The sequence below is a fragment of the Oryctolagus cuniculus genome, chromosome 2 (assembly GCF_964237555.1).
Source record: "Oryctolagus cuniculus chromosome 2, mOryCun1.1, whole genome shotgun sequence".
Taxonomy (NCBI): Eukaryota; Metazoa; Chordata; class Mammalia; order Lagomorpha; family Leporidae; genus Oryctolagus; species Oryctolagus cuniculus.
The window spans coordinates 143715236-143734543 of NC_091433.1; the positions used below are offsets into that span (position 1 = coordinate 143715236).

General features: G+C 42.6%; 1 long non-coding RNA gene across 3 annotated transcripts in view; it reads right to left on the minus strand.

Moving 5' to 3' along the window:
* The window catches only part of LOC138848811 (uncharacterized), a 501068-nt gene that overhangs the window by 4713 nt on the left and 477047 nt on the right, over positions 1 to 19308 (minus strand). For all 3 annotated transcript variants that reach the window (XR_011386917.1, XR_011386918.1, XR_011386916.1), the window contains one exon: positions 2253 to 2335. This is a non-coding gene — a long non-coding RNA (uncharacterized lncRNA). The remainder of the gene's footprint in view (positions 1 to 2252; positions 2336 to 19308) is intronic.

Below are 19308 nucleotides of genomic sequence, written 5' to 3' on the forward strand. Positions count from 1 at the left end.
GGGAGAGCTGGTCAAGGACAGCAGAACAACCCCCTCATTCTGAAAACAGTGTTGGAGGAGGGGGACGTTCAAAGTCTGGGTGACACCTCAAATTTTGATAGCTAATTAAGAAGAAAAGCCGAGGAGAACTGCATTTATTTACTTTGGAAGGATGAGGAATGGCAAGGGGCAGGGCAAGGTTAGGGAAGCAGTGAGTCCACGGAGCGCACATCAATCTGAGATGCAGATCACAACGTCTTCCTCGTCCACCTACACATTCTTATTACCCTGAACACACTGATGCGGGGCAGACATAAAATAAAGGTACATATGTGGATTCATTTATACCCACATTTTCACCAATAATCTACTTTCTCAGAGAGGACTGACTGGATCATCTATCTTTTGCCTTCACTAATTCAGTCCATAACATAGCTGGTTTGGCTTCCACACTGATTCTCATTTCTTTAAGAAAAGAAAGAAAAAAGGATGGGAGCAATGATTTGTGGGAACGCACCCCTCAGAAACCAAAGTTTGACAGAAGAGTGTATTTCTAGATGGCACTAACGTAATGCACTGGAAGCTTCTAAATATCTAGAAAATGAACCAGGTATTTCCTTACCTGGTATCTTGTATTCATCAACTATCTGTTACTAGAACACAATACCCAAGGCAACTAACTTTATAAGGGGAAATGGTTTATTTAGCCCACGGTACTGGAGGTTTAAACACAAGATCAGCCAGCCCCTTTGGTTTGGCATTTGCTGAGACTACTGGATGGCAATGTTGGAGCATGTGTGATGGAAGGATCATACAGTGAGCCGGGAGGCAGAGAGAGGCAGGCCCCAACTCAGGTTATATTACTCTAAGAAATGTCTGCTGAAGGCATACCCCTAGTGCTGAAAGGATCTTCCACTAGAACCATTTCCTGAACACCATAATTGGATTAAGTGTCCACCTCGTAAGTGTGACTGAGTTAGGACTTCAAGGTGTAAAGTCCTGCATGAGTTCAAGAGCCAAATCGTATTCAAACCATAGCATCCCTACTCAAAGGGGGCAGTACTGATCAAATGCTCAGATTGCATTCAGGATCATGAAATCTGCTTGTCTGATTCACAAGTAATAAAAACTTTTTCATGGGGACAAATTTGGGAGATGGAATACAAGGGCATGCCCCACTGTGGAGAAAGGAAAAAAAGATTCTGGTACATGGGCTGGTACTGTGGTGTGGTGTGTTAAGCCACCATCTACAGTGCCAGCATCCCCTGTGGGTGCAAGTTCAAGTCCAGGTTGCTCTACTTCCAGTCCAGCTCCCTGCTAATGTTCCTGGAAATGCAGCAGAAGATGGACCAAGTGCTTGGGCCTCTGCACCCATGTGGGAGACATGGAGGAAGCTCCTGGTTCCTGGTTTTGGGTTCTTTGCCACCATTTGGGGTGTGAACCAGAGGATGGAAGGTCTCTCTCTCTCTCTGCCTCTGCCTCTCCTTCTCTATAACTCTACCTTTTAAATAAATAAACAGATCTTTAAAAAAGATTCTGGTATAGAAGAGGCTGTCCAATAGCTCTTAAGAGACCTTCCTCCTCCACAGCACTTTCATACCCTTTTGGGAGCCTCCAGTGCCCAGTATCCCTGGCAGCGGCAGTGGAGCGTGGTCCTCCCATTGAGACCTATCATGTCAGAAAAGCCCAGCCTCTGAGCTTAGCCACAACTTCTATCCCTGCTGTCTCGGACACTGGCTTTTCTATGTTGTATGATCTCAATACAGTGACTAGTACATGGAGGAGCTCAGGGGTACTGAACTCCTTGGAGGCTTCAATTTGAAGCCAGGAAAGAGGTAAAGATGACTTGGTTTAGGAGACAAGCTTCCATACAACTACCTGGGTTTAGGCCTGAAAAGAGCTCTGGAGGAACAAATGGCAGGGGCAAAAGACCAACTGGGGCCATCAAAAAGTTTTATGAAAAATTGTCCCTTTCTAACCATATGCATGTCCTTGTCATACAGCCTGAGAGGACAGGAATAAAAACAGTTTAGCACATTCAGAACTTTCCATGTCAAGGGAATACTTCATGTTGGATTTGACTCTCAGGTCAGCTCAGTGAAGTAGGTAGGGTAACAATCTCACAAACTAAGGAAAAGAAGCTTATATAAGACAAATGGCCTAATTACCTCCAGAGGTGGAGCTATCACCTTCCTACTGCAGAATTTCAAGTTCTATCTATTATAGTTTTGCCCAAAGTTAGTACCAGCAGGTAGGAGATCCAAATGGTTTACCTGTGAACTATGTGTGTGAGTTCAAGCTCCACGTTCATCGTTAGAACCTTCAGCCTTCATTCTCCCATTAGGCTGAAAAGGGGCTAGAGAGAGGGAAAAAGACTATGAGGTTTATAAGAAGCAACAGGAATTTTTTTCCTTCTTTTTAGCTTTCACTTGTTTGTTTGTTTATTTATTTATTTATTTATTGACAGGCAGAGTGGACAGTGAGAGAGAGAGAGAGACAGAGAGAAAGGTCTTCCTTCCATTGGTTCACCCCCCACAATGGCATGCTGCGGCCGGCGCACCACACTGATCTGAAGCCAGGAGCCAGGTGCTTCTCCTGGTCTCCCATGCGGGTGCAGGGGGGCCATCCTCCACTGCACTCCCAGGCCACAGCAGAGAGCTAGACTGGAAGAGGAGCAACTGGGACAGAATCCGGCGCCCCAACCGGGACTAGAACCCGGGGTGCCGGAGCCCCAGGCGGAGGATTAGCCTAGTGAGCCACGGCGCCGGCCTCAGTCTGAGTCTTCTACATAGGTGGCAGGGGACCCATCTACTTGAGTCATCATTTGTTGCTTCCCAGGGTGTGCATCAGCAAGAAGCTAGAATTGGGAGCAGGGCTGGTACTCGAACCCAGGCACCTTGTTATAGGATGCAGATGTCCCAAATGGAGTCTTATCTATCTACCCCTGTGGTTCTTTTCTGCTTTTCCCTTGCTACTCTTCGCACCATTCAAACACACATCAGAAAAGAAACAGAAATAGATTTTACTACATAAAAATTGATGGATGAATGAATGAAAAATTACTTTAAAACAGTGTATTTCAATTCTGATGGGTTATTAAGAATGCTATTACCCTTATAGATAACTCCAAATGGAAAACATAGTCTTTTCTTGGTCAAAGAAGGTCCAAGTACTCAAAGGGTGTGTAGTTCAACCCTATAAAATTATCAGATTGCTAGAGCCAGAGGCTATTTCCTGAATTTTGGAAAATATTGTTCAGAATAAAGGGTTACTTATTTGTACACATGTCAATAAACCTTGGAACTCAAGGTACCAAATAAGTCTAGGCCTACAGATAAAGGTCAAACATGCCAGCAAGTTCAAAGACAGTTTGAAAACTGAAGCATGGCAGGAACTGTGAGGTGCTGAGAGGTTTGGAGAAGACCCGTAACTTTCCCCAGCCATGGAAGGGAACTGTGCTTTTCAGGACACGCTTCTTAGTGCCACTATCAGGGACAACTCAGACTAGGTAAAATCACAAACAGGTTCAAGTGATTCGTTCTTAAATAAGGAGTAGGTCACAGTGTTCTTCTGCCTTTGGAGCAGATTTCACTCCCTGTTCTGGAGTGTTCCGCAACTGTTGGCAGAGATGATCATAGGTATATTCATTTTTTTTAGATTTATTTATTTATTTGAAAGTCAGAGTTATACAGAGAGAGAAAGAAAGGCAGAGAGAGATGTCTTCCATCCACTGGTTCACTCCCCAGTTGGCCGCAACTGCCGGAGCTGCGCTGATCCGAAGCCAGGAGCTTCTTCCGAGTCTCCCACGTGGGTGCAGAGGCCCAAAGACTTGGGTCATCTTCTACTGCTTTCCCAGGCCATAGCAGAGAGCTGGATGGGAAGTGGAGCAGCCAGGACTCAAACCTGTGCCCATATGGAATGCTGGAACTACAGGTGGCTGCTTTACTCGCTACGCCATAGCACCAGCCCCGGTATATTCATATTTTTTAAAGATTTATTTTTATTTATTTGAAAGGCAGAGTTACAGTAGGGAGCTGGATTATAAGCAGAGCTGTGGGTCCCAAATGGGCATCCATATGGGATGCCAGTGTCACAGGCAACAGCCAAACCCACTAGACTACAACATCAGCCCCCAAGTATAAAACCTTAAGAGAAATTTTACTTCCATTGAATAGGACAGGAACTTGCCACATATTGAGAAAACACATAATGCAGGTATGAAATGGAAGTTTATCCCAGAGCAACAGAAAATAAAGACAAAGGGATATTTTCAAATACAAAACTTTCAAGTTGAAGAAGGAGTATGTCAATCAACAATAGACTAGGTGTGTAACCATAATAAACCTCCTTGAAATTCCAGGGACTTAAATGAAAAGGTTTTTTGGTTTCTCCCTCACTAGCTCCATACATCCATTTCTGATCCGTGGTGGAAGTAGGAGACCAAATGTTTGTCCAGCAGAGGGACAGTGGCTGAACAGCCTCCATCCAGTGGAGAATCCCTGTTTGTTGTTGTCTGGGAGAAGTGAGGTAGATTGTTCAGTTACACCACGTCTTACAGGTTTGTCTTGAAAATGACTCATCCATCCCTTTGGGACCATCTGATTGGTCCATGCAAGTCATTCTGCCACAGTTAACATAAGTAAAATTCTGCTATATTCAGAAGATGAAGCACAAGAAATAGTAGTAAACAATTTAAGAACTATCACCGGTATAGTTCTTCATTTTGCTCCAGATGGCTAAACCATTGTTATTGCCTGCAAGGTTCAAGGACTAGGTATCAAGTTAAGAATAGGAAGAACTTTCGTATAGTTGAATGGGGTGGCTAGGAAATTCCTTTTCATTTGTTGTATTTTAAAAGAAATATAAAGAACCTCTCTAAGAAGTGTTAAAGAAATCCCAATTTCTACAGGAGCCAGACACATAGCATAACATGTGAGTTGAGGAAAGCTAAATGGTGGCTAACACCTCACCTCACCTCACCTCACCTCACCTCACCTCACCTCACCTCACCTCAAGAGACACAAAGGATGGAGGTGACAGGAAAATGAGGAAGTGAATGGTCTGAGAAAAAAGGGAAGACAATTTTCGCTGTTTGCCATGTAGAGAAGCAAGTCCAATATGGCCAGATTTTCCATTTTTTAAAGGATTTATTTATTTACTTGAAAGGCAGAGTTACAGGGAGGCAGAGGAAGAGAGAAAGAGAGAGAGAGAGAGAGAGGTCTTCCATCTGCTGGTTCACTCCCCAAATAACTGCAACAGCTAAAGCTGAGCCAGTCTGAAGCCAGGAGCCAGGAGCTTCTTCTGGGTTTCCCACATGGATGCAGGGGCCCAAAGACTTGGGTATTGTCTTCTGCTTTCCCAGGCCACAGCAGAAAGCTGGATCAGAAGTGGAACAGCCGGGATTTGAACCAGCACCCATATTGGATGCCAGCACTGCAGCCACAGCGCCGGCCCCTAGATTTTCCATTTTTAAAGAGGGCCAGTGCTACAGTGTAGTGGGTAAAGTGCAGATGGGCGCTGGTTCAAGTCACAGCTGCTCCACTTCCGAGCCAGTTCACTAATGGCCAGGGAAAGCAGTAGAAGATGGCCCAAGTCCTGCACCTACATGGAAGACCTGGGTGCTGCTCTTGGCTCCTGGCTTCAGGTCAGCCCAGCTCCAGTTGTTGTGGCCATTTAGGGAGTTTACCAGCAGATGGAAGATGTCTGTCTCTCCCTCTCTTTCTCTGTAATGCCGCCTTTCAGATAAATAAATAAATATTTAAAATAAAAAGAGAAAGTCAGGATTCTTGGTATGGACATTCAACCTCCTATTTTGATATATTGGTACAATTATTTCCAGAAGATATTCCATAAGCCAAACACAACATGATGTAGGCTGGCTTTGGCCAGTAGCCCACCAGTCTGGGACTTTTCCTGGGAAGAAAAATTATGTTTTAAGTGTAGGCACTGGGGGAACCAGAGAATTTTACGCTTTCTATGATCTTTTTGGGAGCTCAGTAAATTGCACCCTTTTTCCTGAATTCTAAACTAAAGAAACAAGACAAAAGAACAAGGAAATGGGGGTTCAATTATATCTGTCCTTACGGAAAGCAAGGTTGTAAAGACAGGCAGGGTTAGAGGCTCATTCCAAGACTGCTGGACTGGGACAAGCATCTTAGCATGCCTCCCTCCCCACCCCACCCCCACACACATACACATGTCCATGCAAAGGAGGTCTGTGCAGGCAGCTGGCTCCCTAAGGAAAGACAGCAGAAAGGGAAGAGCTACCTAGGCTTGGTTTCTCCTATAAGATGCCCCTATAAGATAACTCATGGATAGGGAGTGGCTGGGTGAAGGAAAGCGTTAGTACAGCCCAGGAATGCTTCTTACATGCGATGATGATGTGGAAGACAGGATCTCACTCAACAGTAGTTTCCTCCCAAGGCCATGTCTAGCAGACAGTGCATCTTTGTGCAAGTTACAAAAGCACTCCACCCTGCAAGATGAATTGCAAGGAGGTCCTTTCTTCTAGGCCAATGTAACCCCAGTCTAGGGCACACAGCTTGGCAGACAGTACCCGGGTTAGGTTCCAGCCTGCACTTGCCTACTCTGCCTGGTGCCTAAGTACAACCACCCGCAACTGCCCATAGCAGCACTGCTCTAGCCTCTGATAGTCCTATCAATTTGAGTCCAGATTCCTTAGTCTCCAAATGAACCACATTGTCAATAGCACCCACTCACTGTCTACCTCAGATTAATATTGGTCCAGGCTGTGATGAGTTTGTGAATGGGGTAGGATGGAGGAAAGGCCGGCTGCCTGGTATAACCTGTGGCTTTTTATTATTATTATTCTCTCAATTTCACAATCAGCAACTTTGTACAAATTTTCAAAGAATGAACAGCCATTCTTACAGCATGTCAGAATTTAGTGAGGCTATAATCATTTCTTCACAATGTTTTTTAGTAAAGAATATATTAAGGGAGACATTGTTTTAAAAGTTTCCATGTACAACTGTGGCTTGTCCCATATTCTTTGTATTCAGATGTCAGACTATAATTGTTGGTTAGCAGCAAGGTTACCAAATGGGTTATAAAATGCCTTTCAAATGAATCTCAAAAGGACTTAAGGAAAATACAATTAACAGCTGATATAGTTGAGGCAGGTTACACAATTTTTTCATAAAAAGAAAAATAATAATACAATCTGCTTAGAAGTGAGCACATTTCTGCACCTAAGGTACAATAACTTCATTCCTAGAGTTCAACTCAAGAAGGGAGAAAGACTAGGACTCTAATTAAACAACACAAAAAGGAATGGAAAATTCTACTCATCAAAGGTGAGAGAGAATGCCCAAGAAAGCAAAGGCAGAATGAAAAACAAAGAATATTTAGTTCAAGCTGATCTCTCTGTAATATTTCATAACCAGGGAAATGTAGTCAGCTCTGTCTCCAGAGGGACCCACACAGGATGTTAGCCTTCTGCATTCTTTCATATTTCTCCTCAAGCCAGGTGCTTTTGAAAAGAAATTAAATGGACTGTGCTTTCAGTTGGAAGTTAGTTCTTTCCTCTACCACATTGCCAACAAACAAGATTCTACATTGTTTGCCAACCTATTTCCAGGTTACTGATACATGTTAAGAAAAGAAAGCAAACATGGCTGTCTGGTTAACTTACAAAAAAGTGGGCTCTCTTCCCTCCTTCTTTTTGTGAGCATTTATATATGTATTTGAAAAGTAGAGTTACAGAGAGACAGGAAGGAACAGGAGAGAGAAAGAGAACTCTTCCATCTGCTGGTTCACTCCCCGAATGGCTACAATGGCCAGTGCTGGGCTAGGTTAAAGCCAGGAGCCTGAAACTCCATTCAGGTATTCCACATGGGTGGCAGAGGCCCAAGCATTTTCCAGATGCATTAGCAGGGAAATAGATCAGAAGTAGAGCAGCTGGGACTGGAACCTGTTCTCATATGGGATGACCACATCACAGACAGGGGCTTAACCCACTACTCAACAATACCAGCTCCAAAGGTGACTCTTTCAAAACCACTCATTCACTCACTCACTCATTCATTTATTAATTCAACTAATGCTTAGCAAACACCTATACTCGGGCATAATACCTGCTTCTGCAGCTGTCCTTACTTTCCACTGTCTGCACAAAGTATACAAGAAAACTTGTTCTTGTGTGTAGTTTTAAAATCTTCATATATTTTCTCAGTGAGATGAGCTAGTGACACATTTACCCTTTAATAACTATCTGAGGAATAAGCAAGCAAACAAGCAAATAAATCCACTCCATTCCACAGGTAATTCTATGTGTGTAAAAAACTCGAAGACATATTATTATTATCAAGTTGTTATTATTGTGCACATTCTCAATCTTCAGAGATATCCTGAGTGGAGGGAGGGGTCCTGTCGAGGGAGCAAGAGCAAAAACACCCCTGTCTGCAACTGTGGTTACACTCATTCCAGGCAGAAGGCTACATCTGAGCCCTTTGGTGTATCACACAGGGTTTTCTTCATTTATCTTTCTCTCTACTTAAAGATCTACAGGGTAAAAAGTAGGCCTTCAAATAAATAGCCCTAACGTAAGATGAGCTTGCTTTCTCTCCTTCCCTCTTCCCTCACAAAGATAACAAACAGCAGAGGAAAGCGTGGCACATGGGGAAGTGCAGTTAAAATGTACTGCACGTTACTAATCCTAACATAACATTGGCAGCTTGCACCATCCCCCTGCCAAACCCAAATTAACACACTGCCTTACTGGAAGGCAAAGGCTGCAGCTATATTTATAGCTCAATTAACAAGTTTCATAACTAAACCTCCAGAAGTCCTAGGCAAACCTGACAAATGCTATGCATCTTAACACCACAGTGACCCTGCCAGAATGCGACCCTCTTCTAACGGGGACAACTCCTGCTATCACCTTGTGAGAACAATGATGATTGGCACTGGCCCATCCGATAAAGGGAGGCTGGCTGGGCAACTGGGCTCTTGTCAGGGGTATGTCTCATAACAACTCCCAACCAACACACAGACGGCGGCTTCAAGCAGGCGGCTAATTCTTCCTTTTGCAGGCGTTGGAAATGCTTGTTCCTTGGGAGCCAATGGCTGCACAGAATCACTGCACTGGGATGACTCAGGAGCCCTGGTCCTTCTGGGAGCAGTGCAAGAGAAACACAGGCTGCGTCAGTTGGAGGGTACCATGGCTTCAAAAGAAGCAGAAATTCTCCCTATAATATCTCCAAAGCAAAGTTGTTTTTGTCCAAGGGAGAATGTTTCTGAGGGATTATTAGTGCACAGACAGTACTGTTAAAGTGCAGTAAAGTAGGAATACTGAACTTGACTTAGAGAAAACGACATTAAGAGTCCAGGTGGGCTTCCCTTTCTGCAGGAATAAAAACATGTGCTCACGTGTCACACTCATGGTGCCTGCACCCCCTCCTCCTGCATAAGACTATGAGCTTCCATGAACACAGGAGGTGCATTCTTCATTACCAGGGGCTTTGAATAAGTCTGTGGAAAGCACATACTATGCTTTTTTTTTTTTTTTTTTTTTTTTTTTTTTTTTTTTTTTTTGACAGGCAGAGGGGACAGTGAGAGAGAGAGAGAAAGGTCTTCTTTTTGCCGTTGGTTCACCCTCCAATGGCCGCCATGGCCGGAGCGCTGCGACCAGCGCACCATGCTGATCCGAAGGCAGGAGCCAGGTACTTATCCTGGTCTCCCATGGGGTGCAGGGCCCAAGCACCTGGGCCATCCTCCACTGCACTCCCGGGCCATAGCAGAGAGCTGGCCTGGAAGAGGGGCAACCAGGACAGAATCCGGCACCCCGACCGGGACTAGAACCCGGTGTGCCGGCGCCGCTAGGCGGAGGATTAGCCTAGTGAGCCGCAGCGCCGACCGTCACATACTATGCTTTTAAAAAATTTTTTGCACTAACAAACTTTTAAATTTATTTTATTTAAAAGGCAAAGGACAGATAAAGTGAGAACTTCCATTGCTGGTTCACTCAACAAATGCCCACAACCAGCTAAGGCTGTTACGTTGAAGCTAAGAATTTGGAACTCATCTGGGGTCCCCCACGTGGGGGACTTGAAGGGACCCAAGTACTTGAGCCATCATCTACTGCTTCTCAGAGTAAGCATTACCAGGAAGCTGGATCAGAAGCAGAGGACCAGGATTCAAACAAGCATTCAAATATGGGCATCCCAAGTGGCAACTTAATCGCTGTGCCCAATGTTCAACCCATCCACAAACATTTTAAGTACCCTCACATATTCTCCCTCCATAGCATTGAGCTCAGATATGCAATAGTAAAGATTCAACATCTGTAAATAAGGAAATATACAAAGGAACAAATTAATGAATCTATAAATTGATGAACAATCCTATCAGCCCACTTGCTATCAGAACTTATTTGGCAAGACTCTGGCTTTAATGTTAAGGCTGGAGTTACACCCATTTCACACATGGTCCTCACTGATTCACGTCAAATAAAATCCATTTTCTTTTTAAAAAATATTTGTTTATTTGAAAGGCAGAGTTACAGAAAGCAGAGGCAGAGAGAGAGTGATCTTCCATCCTCTGGTTCACTCCCCAAATGGCCACAATGGCTGGAGCTGGGCAGATCCAAAGGTAGGAGCCAGGAGCTTCTTCTGGGTCTTCCATGCAGGTGCAGATTTCCAAGCACTTGGGCCATCTTGTACTGCTTTCTCAGGCGATGTCAGAGAGCTGGATGGAGCAGCTGGGTCTGCACTGCAGGTGGTGGCTTTACCCGCTATCCCACAGTGCTGGCCCACAAAATCCGTTTTAAATCACCTGTCATACCACTCTACTTTGTCAAGAGCTTGTTATTTTAGTCACAGAAGTTTAGAAAAACCTAATTGGCTGATCAGTGACCCTCAATGGCCCTCAATCCATTTCTATTGTTTGAAACACTTAGCTACTAACATAGAGGAGAAGTAGATGGTCAACTAATAACATAACTATGAGCACAAGATAAAGAATACAAAACAGAGTGAGATGCTATCATTAAGGAGTAAGACCACCAAGGAAATTATGTTAGGATTCAAGGATCTATTGCTTTTCCATAATACTCAAACAAGTCATGGAACAAAGATACCTTTGAAACCAGGACAAATAAAAGACATCCACTGGCTGAATATGGCCCCACAACATGCTTAGTAGGCTAGATAATGTATATCTACTCTTACAAATGTTCTCATATGAATTTAAATAAATGTCTTTGGGTGGGCCATGGATTGCATAGTTTTTCATTGTCTATCACCATTCTCTGTGTCTTCTATGTCTTGTATCCCAATACAAAATTTCACTCATTCACAGTACTGGTTCTTTGCCAAACTCATTATAACAGTCTTCTCCCACTAGAATAGATGTTAGGATCCATGAGTGTAACCTGTTTGTTAGCTCCTTTATCCAGTACCTGCAAGAGTGCCTGATTCAATGGAAGTATCCTACACATCCCTGTTGAATGAATGAGTGAATGAATGAATGAAAATTCCCCTGCCCACCCTCTGTTCACATCTTAATAGTTTTAATGCAACAAAAACTTATTAAGTACTAGACGTTGTGCAACAAAAACTTATTAAGTAGTAGACATTGACCCAGTGCAGGGGCTACTGATATGGATAATACAGAGTTTCTTGTCTCAAAATTTTATATTTTAGAGAAAGGACAAGGAATATAGACAAACAATTAGGAAAATAACAACAGTTCTGATGAAGAAGCTATGTTAAAAGGGTATTGAAAAGATCAATAGGAAGGCAGGGGACATTTGCAATGTGCTTTAGTAGTAGTAGAAGCTCATTATCTGGACAAGGGAGAGAGAGAGTATTGTAGGCAGAAAGAACAGGCTGGGCAAAGCTACAAGGCTGCAGAAGTGCCCATGGTCAGGGCGAAAAATATTTCATTGTAGGTTGAAAGCAGAGCCTGGAGAAGGAGTGTGGCTAGAAGTGACCCTGGGAAGGGAATGCCTTTCCAGGATTGTAAAGGCAATCACTGGCTGAGCCCAGGAGTTTAGATGCTATTCTGTGGGAGAGAAACCATTATGCCAGGAAGAGAATGATGTTCTAGAAAGTTACTCTGACATCCCAACAGAGAATATGTAGGCATGAGGATAAGCAGGATGCTTATAAAACAGGCTAGAGGAGAGGTGATGGGAGCCTAAGATGAGCCAGTAAAAAATAAGTTTCTCTTGGGAGAAATTTCTGCAATAGAAATTTTGGAGAAAGAATTAAAAAGGAAGGTACCAAGGGAGACAGAAGGAGAGATATGAGCCTGATGTTCCTGGATTGGGTACATCTGGATAGATGGTCTGGTAACTAAGAGAACAGAAATGACTATCAGTAGCACAATCACTGAATTGCCAGCATAATATTCAATGGTGACCACAGAAAACACGAGGGCAGTAGAAACTAGTACAGTAGATCCAAGAATCAAAATGTTATGAAGAATCAAAGGCTTGCAGAAGAAGGTGTCATTCATTTACTTCTTCAAAACACCTGATGGAGAGAGAGAAAGGGATAAGTAGACAGAGCATGGAAGATTTTTAGGACAGTGAAACTATTCTACATAATGGTATAATGATGGATATATGTAAAAACCCACAGGATGTACAACACCAGCAGTAAACCCTAAGGTGAATATGGATTTGGGATGATAATGGTATGTCAGCATAGGCTCATCAGTCACTACCCCAGCTTATATAGGAAGGGTTATGAATACTTTAGGTTTGTGTTCCTTATGAGAACTTAGTACAACCCGTTGAACAGAATGTTTATTTATTATTGATTCATGCCTTCAAACATACTTATGGAAAAATGATAGAACTGGAATCTGCTTCAGGTGGTCATTTTGGCTTCTACCTTTATTCAAGTGCACTTTAAGCCTTTTGATTCTTACCTTTGAAGTACCATATGGTGCATATTAAACAAATGGCCCTATCCCTCTCAGATTACAATGCTAAATGGGTCTGTGTCAGTTATGAGGCTTTCAGCCATGCATAACATAATTGCAAGTCTAGAAGAAGGAGACTGAGGGCTGTTATCCAGGCAGCATCAGAGGTTCCATGATGATGTCAAGGACTGTGATCCTTCCAGTTTTTTTTTTTTATCACTTTCGGTTTTTAAAATGATGATCAGTGTTAGTTTCACCCAAAGGCTGGCCGTCATCAGTGTCACAAGACATCAAGAGTTGTTTCAAGTGTCACATATCACTAGGGCAAGCAGTAGCTTATTTCTGATAGTCTCTCTTATGAGAAAGAACCTTTCCAAAAGACACTCAACAGATTGTCTGCTGTCATGCTGTGTCGCAAGCCCATATTTCATGTCATCTTTAGGTAACATCGTGGAAGACTGACATAGAATCATCAGGAACCGCCCCCTCAGAAGAGAAACGACCTTTTTAGAAGTACATGGTCTGCAGAGGACAGCAGACCTCAAAATAAACATTTGGATATGCAAAGGAAGGGGGTAGACAGAGAAATAGGTGACAAGTAAGCAGTCAACAGTGGTTGTCAGAGTAGAGTCAAAGTAATAGATTCTAAAAAAAAAAAAAGGACATAAAACAACACCCATATAATATGTGCACATAAAATTTGCTTTCAGAATTCATTCTGTGAAAAAATAGATGGTAAAGGGTAAAACCATGAACAGGTAAATAATAACTTCAAGTCTCAACCAGATATGAGAAGGGCATCGGTAAAGTGTTTGCAGAGTCACAACATACATTGCCCTACTGTCTCAATATGGTTTCTATAACGCAGAAACAGACCATTCATTCATTCCATCAGCATTTGAGTGTATTTCTTATGTCAGATCTAATATAGTAACATGGAAGTAAGTACTAATGAATCAGGTTCCCTTCACTAGAAGAGGATATAATCTAGAGGAGACCACTGCCAACTAAACAAATATCTGGATAGGTGTTTGCAGGTCCATGATGATTATACAAGAAACAGTCTTGTACAAAATTAGCCAAGGCCAATTTTTTTGGGAGGAAGGAAGGACTTCATAAGGGAATGCCTTGTTTCAACTAGTCCTTGAAAAATAATTAGTTGCTTTCCAGATGAAAAAGCAACTTAGGGCATTACAAAAAGAGGGAATATTATAGCCAAAAGCTTAGAAATGTGAACAGTCATTCTCCCCTGTGAAACTCCGACCAGATTTACAAGACTAGATGATGGAGTTCAACTAGGAGTATAATTATAAGTGAGCCTGGAAATTTTAGCAGGAACCAGATGATGGAGGGCTTTTTTTCCCAGTGTATATGTAAATTGGAATTTTATACAATAAGGAACACTGAAGTCTTATAAGGTGAACAGTTATTTTAAATATCACTGGAAGCTACATGACAGAAAGATTAGAGTGAGATTCAGGCTAGAGGTGGATGTTCATTTTAGTGGTCACTTCAGTAATTCAGGTGAATGTATGATATTGCTTCAGTGAAGGCATAACAAGGAATGTGTGTGATACTGCTTGAGTGAAGGCAGTAACATGGATCAGAGAAGAAGAAGAAGAAAATACCTCATTGGAAATTTGGATGTGAAAAAAAAGGAAGAGTTCAGAAACACTGGGTAGGTGAAAGCATCATTGATTGGGATAGAAAAGACAACAGAAGTTAAAATGTAGGAGGACCAACTCATGCAGGTTTTCCTAGGACTTTTCCAATTTTGGCATAGAAAGACCTACACCCTGGGAAATTCAATCCTAAACAAAATGAGGCAACTGGTTAGCACATAAGGAAATGTAAATTTTGAGGGCAGCATGGTAAATTCGGTTGGGAAGTATAATGAATTCCAAACCTACTGTACAGTAGAACATTCGATTTCCACTACTTTGTCCCCAAAACAGGTAGCCAGTTCAATAAAAATTCAACTAGCTAGTACTTGCTACGCTCCCTGAGAAAGGTGGTTTAATAATAATTTTCCACATTTCTATCCCATCTTGTAGATATCAACATCCGGCTTTCACACAGTTAATCTGGGAGGCCTTGACACAAATGGTTAAATGGCCTTTCTTCACTGTGGTTTGGAGGCTACAGATACAACATAAAGGATGATTGATGGACACTTTTTGAGCCATTTATGCAAATTGCTGGAAAAAAGAATGCTTAAAAGGAATAAGTACAATTGTAACCCATGGTCATTCCTATCAAAGAGGTTACCATCTGTTTTTACTGCCTACAAAATCATTATTCATCAAAAACAGAGTGCTTCATGCCTTATTAATCTTTGTATCAGAAAGCCATACCTTACTGTAAACACATAAGGACTCAATAATTTGTTGCAAAAAATAAATTATATTAAGCCCATAAATGTATATCTGCTACTTATCACAAATTAAATCAAAACAGCTATATTTAAATTTATTTTTATAAAAATGCAAATTTGAAATCAGTACAAAATGAAATTTTAGGTTTGAATGACACCTCTGAGAGTATTCTAAATGTTGGATTTAGCTAAGTAAAAGCCTACAGACATCATGGCAAGAAGAAAGTTCCATTGAATACATTTATTTGTGCTTGAGACCAATATTGCCCTACCAATAGCATGCTCTATAAAATGACCCAATACTCTGAGAGTCCCCAAATGCCTTATTTAAAAGAATGGGGCACACACTGAAGATGGTGTTCAAGTCTTAACTTAGCAATTCCCACTACTGATTTAAACCAGACCTTTAGTGTTATTTTAACATAGGTTTTGGATTTAATTATCTTAAATGTCTAAAAGAATGCAAACAATTCCCCAACTGTTTATCTCTTTTATGGTAAAAATCTCTTCCCCTATCCCTAGAAATCTGTTTTAATTATTTAATCAGTTTGGCTGAAACTCACAAAGCATTAAATTGTTAGTTGTTACTTAACATTCCTTATAAATTGCATTTATTAATTTCTGGATAGAGACTTGTCCATTGCTACAGTAATTTAAATTAGTACCACATGGTTACAGACCGCTGCTGAATGATGATTAAATCTTTGGGGCAAATTCAGTCTTTTAAGATATTTAAATGGTACTAGAGATAAGCTAACCAAATTTGGACTCAAGAAGTTACAATTTATCAAAAATGTAATAAACCATGGCCAGAATATTCATCGTAAGCAGCACATAATGTGGTCCATGAAATGACATTTTAGCATCTCTCTCACCGTGGTCACAGGGAAGTCTGCTGACAGTGCAGACACAGCAATGCTCCATTGATATTTAACAGTTCCCATCTACAAGGTACTTCGCAATATTGTGGCTTTTTATACACTCAAGTCCCCCCAACACTCTATCAGTCATTTTGTTATTTGACATTGTGACACATTCCTTCCTCAGTGCTCTCAGGTGCAAACAATCAACACAGCACACAACCCTTTGGAATCAGCCAAAGGAGGAGTTAGAGGGTTTTGGTTGCATTTCAGAATGACAGAAACTGCCAGGAGAAACAGGTCTAACTAAACTTTCTAGGTACAGATGATGAGAGGGAAGCTCTGGTACAGTTCAGGGACCTACCCCGGGTCAGCAAGTTAGAACAGAGCTCTGGAATGACCTGCAGTACAGAACTGTTTCTTCAACACCTGTTACCAACAATCATCCCATTCAAACTACGTGATCCTAAGCAGGACCTTAAAACTTGGCTTGTGTCATTCAAGGAACCTGATCATTTCTCCCTAGGAACCAACTGGGGAAATCAAAGGATACAAAAATAAACTTTGCTTTGCTTCCAAATCCTTCAAAGAAACAAAAGCAGAGGGTGATAGAGGATAGGGGATGCTGGAAGTGCCTCCAATTGGAAAGACTGGCTGAAACACTCAGGTAAAATAGCAAAATCAACTCATAAAATAGATTCATCTTCCTGCAGCTAAAGATAAATATTAAATAATCCTTGGTGCTGCTGGCTGAACATTAATTTCTGTAAGGCAAATAGTGTAGTACGTATATGTGTTTCAATTTCTGCTTGGCAAGGTGCCTCCTTTGAGCACGCTGCACAGACCTTTGAAGTACTTGGGCTGCTCTGATAACGCAGATGCTTAAACAAGAATGGCTTCCTCAGGGCTCCTGAGCACTGGAAAAAGTCTGTTTTGGATCATCAGGCTCCCAACTAATTCCAGGTATTCAGCCTAAAAACACAACATTTTTTAATACATTAATGATACATCGCAGCCCTTCTCAATTGAATTGTGCCAAAAGATAGGAGTGACATTAACTTATTAGACGAGTCACCAAATGCTGAACCACTGCAATTTGTGTTCCCCAAATTACAGTCAGGTGCAGTCTCCCGCATGAGGCAGCTTAAAACAGGACACACATTGAGAAAAAAGCGCTTCCGATAGAAACCTCTAATGATTAATTTACAAGAGAAAGAAGGAACAAAGGGTAAAGAGTACATTGTATTCTAAATCATGAAACTATTACACTCATCCTGCCTGCCTACTCTTTGACTGTCTGAGAGCCAAGTCCCTTGATTGCCCCAGGTTTGTTAACCATGCTTCTTTAATCCTGGAGTTGGGAAAGTAGCATAAAATGCCCCTAGGAAGCCAGACACGCTCAGGACCCCTCCCTTAGACAAAAACAACCAGCAAAACAACAACAAAATCCACACGCTAAACTTTTTCAGAACTTTCTTAAAAGTCACAGCCACTTTTTTTTTTTTTTTTTTGAATCATGAACATTTATCCTGGAAGAGCCTTCTGCTAGGAGCATGGGAGTGGCAGAATGTCATCTTCTGCGCCAACAAAGTGACTTCATATTGGTCATGGAGACAAGAGGAAAGTGGTTGGAGAGTCAGTGAATGAATGAAGCAGTCCTCACGTTCAGTCCTACTCAGATCCTTTCTACAGAAGGTGTTAGCAGAACACTAGGTCTATAAATGAAACCATAAAGAAGGATCGCTCGCTTTGATACTCTACCAACACTCCATGCCTCTTTCCAGAAGGAACATGAAACCCAGCATACTGACCAAACTCTAACTGTGCCACTGCATTCTGTCTCATCCAAATACCTCCTGGAACTTCATCTGGTCCTCATTCCATGGTGCAGATCAACACAAGCTGCTGGAAAAGTGCCTTTAAGGTGGCTACTGTACTTCAGTCCTGGGTGACAGGACTCGTGAATATTTTCAAAAGTCAAGGCCATATGCTCCTTTCCAATGTACAGCATGGAGCCAAATAAGTTGCTTAAACCACATACAGTGTGGCATTACTGCAGGCACTTGGAGAAGAGGCTCAGAAGCTGGAAGTGTTCTCACCTTCAGAGATGGGAAAGGTCTCCAAGAAAGCAAAAGAGGTGATGCAGTACTAAAAATCCATTGGAAGAATAAAGCACTGATTTTTGTGCTCATTTTTTTTTCATTGTTGATTCTCTGCTTGACTTATTTTATTTTATTAGAACTTTTTTTTTTTTATGATTTATTTATTTATTTGAAAGGCAGAGCCACAGAGAGAGAGGGAGAAAAATCTTCCAACTATTTGTTTATTCCCCAAATGACCAAAATAGCCAGGGCTGGGCCAGGCAAAACCAGGAGCCAGGAACCTCCGCCGGGTCTCCCACATGGATGCAGGGGCCCAAGGACTTGGGCCATCTTCCACTGCTTTTCCAGGCGCACCAGCAGGGAGCAGGACTGGAAGTGGGGCAGCCAGGACTTGAGCGGCACCCACATGGGATGCCAGCAAGGCAGGTTGCAGCTCAACCCACTGTGCCACAGCACCGGCACCAGAGGGAAGCACTTTTTTTTTTTTTTTTTTTTTTGACAGGCAGAGTGGACAGTGAGAGAGAGAGACAGAGAGAAAGGTCTTCCTTTTGCTGTTGGTTCACCCTCCAATGGGCGCCACAGCTGGCGCGCTGCGGCCGGTGCAGTGCACTGATCCGAAGGCAGGAGCCAGGTGCTTCTCCTGGTCTCCCATGGGGTGCAGGGCCCAAGCACTTGGGCCATCCTCCACTGCCTTCCTGGGCCACAGCAGAGAGATGGACTGGAAGAGGGGCAACCGGGACAGAATCCAGCGCCCCGACAGGGACTAGAACCCGGTGTGCCGGCGCCACTAGGTGGAGGATTAGCATATTGAGCCACGGAGCCGGCCGGAAGCACTCTTTATAAGGTCAATATTCAACTTAACACAAGCCCTCTCCCTACCATGTTTTCTTCCATCACTCTGTCAGGGCTCAGAGGCACCTGGGAGGTGCTGCCCACACTCACCAGTGCCCAGAACCATAGTTACAGGGAAGGAACCTCTCTCTATTTTATGGCTCGACAGGGTCCAATCACAGAGGCATTCACAGACTGATGTAGCTCAGGGCAACTTCTGAAGAACAACTCTGATGGGAGTGGGAATCTGTGCCATGGGAGAAGGAGAGAA